The 1,418-nt window shown below is 36.4% G+C and overlaps 1 pseudogene; it reads right to left on the reverse strand.

The window, feature by feature from the left end:
• LOC107751690 (focal adhesion kinase 1-like) overlaps window positions 1-1,418 on the reverse strand; it is a 76,991-nt pseudogene that overhangs the window by 34,291 nt on the left and 41,282 nt on the right.

The following is a 1,418-nucleotide window of genomic DNA, read 5'->3' on the forward strand; positions in this document are numbered from 1 at the left end:
GCGCCCGCGAGCATACGCGTGTGAAGTGCAGATGCTGATGCGGGAGAGGTGGGTCTGACTCTGGGCTACTTTTACACTGTTGCCACGGGTTATAATGCAAGTTAGCGGTTCTAAATTCACATTAAACCACAGCTTCATGGGTTTTTTGCTTTAATTTATTTTTGGTTTTGTGCTGGTATTGGTATATTTTGCATGCTAGTGATAGGAATCGATCCCTTGACGTGATTGGTTATTGGTTTGTGACGTAGCAAACCGAGGGCTGTTTCAAACTGTATTTCTGGGTCAGCCTTTGGGAAACTACAGTTTTAAAGAGAAAATACTCAGCAATGGTGTTGATTAATAGATTGGCACAGGGTTTGTCTAAAGGCATATTAAAAACACCATATAGACAAATAAACAACATAAAAAACTTGATTTTCACTACAGGGGGACTTTAACATTTTTGGCTTTACAAGACTTTTAATATAGTGCATGAGTCATATCAACTACTTTTTTGTTCTTTAGGCGCTTGACACCCAGCTAACAAAAATATGCTCCAAGAACGTTTTTCTAATGTTCCCAATAAGTTATGAAAACGTTATTTCTGAATGTTCTCAGAATGTTCAAAATGTCAGTTTTAAAAAAAAATAAATTTTTTTAATCTTTTCCTGGTTAAGTGAGCATTCAATTTTATAATTTTAGAAACATTATCGGAATGTTACTTTTGATGTTCTCTGAACATTCTGAAAGTAGTCACATTTAAAAAATGTCAGACGAATGTCCAACTAAAACGTTTCAGCAAAACGTTCCATGAACAATGCATAAAAATTTTTTTTTGTGCCATTGTTTTGAGAACATTATTAAAGACCAGATAACTCTGAACGAATGTTCTATTAATGTTACTTGAGAGAACCTTGCCAGAACGTTCTGAGAGCATTTTCTTTTAGCTGGGCAGCCACTGGAAACCATCTGCTTTCATTGAACGGAAAAGAGCAGCATGAACATTCTGCTAAACATCTGCTTTTGTGCTGCACGCTAGAAAACCATGCAGGTCAAGGAACGACATGACGTTGAGTAAATTACCATTTTTTTCATGAAACTGTCTTGAAGAGACTCATATAACACACACATTGAGTCGGTGTGTGTTCAGAATCCTGTGATTGTTTGTAAAGTCACACACTCGTGAATGTTAGAGTGCAGTCTCTGACTCACACACACACTCACTAAATCAGGACACATCACAGACTTCCAGTGTGTTTATATAAAGCTAATTCACATTCAACTCCAAACCCTAAAAGAAAATGGGCATTTTTATAGATGAGTAATACTTTATGAATCCTTGAAACATCCCCGAGGCAAATATGTCAGATTGAGTTCAATCCAAACACGTGCATGATTAAAAAAAAAAAAAGAAAAGCAAAAAATTCCCTCTGCATCTG

This window comes from Sinocyclocheilus rhinocerous, unplaced genomic scaffold (assembly GCF_001515625.1).
Source record: "Sinocyclocheilus rhinocerous isolate Xijiao unplaced genomic scaffold, SAMN03320098_v1.1 scaffold422, whole genome shotgun sequence".
Classification (NCBI taxonomy): Eukaryota; Metazoa; Chordata; class Actinopteri; order Cypriniformes; family Cyprinidae; genus Sinocyclocheilus; species Sinocyclocheilus rhinocerous.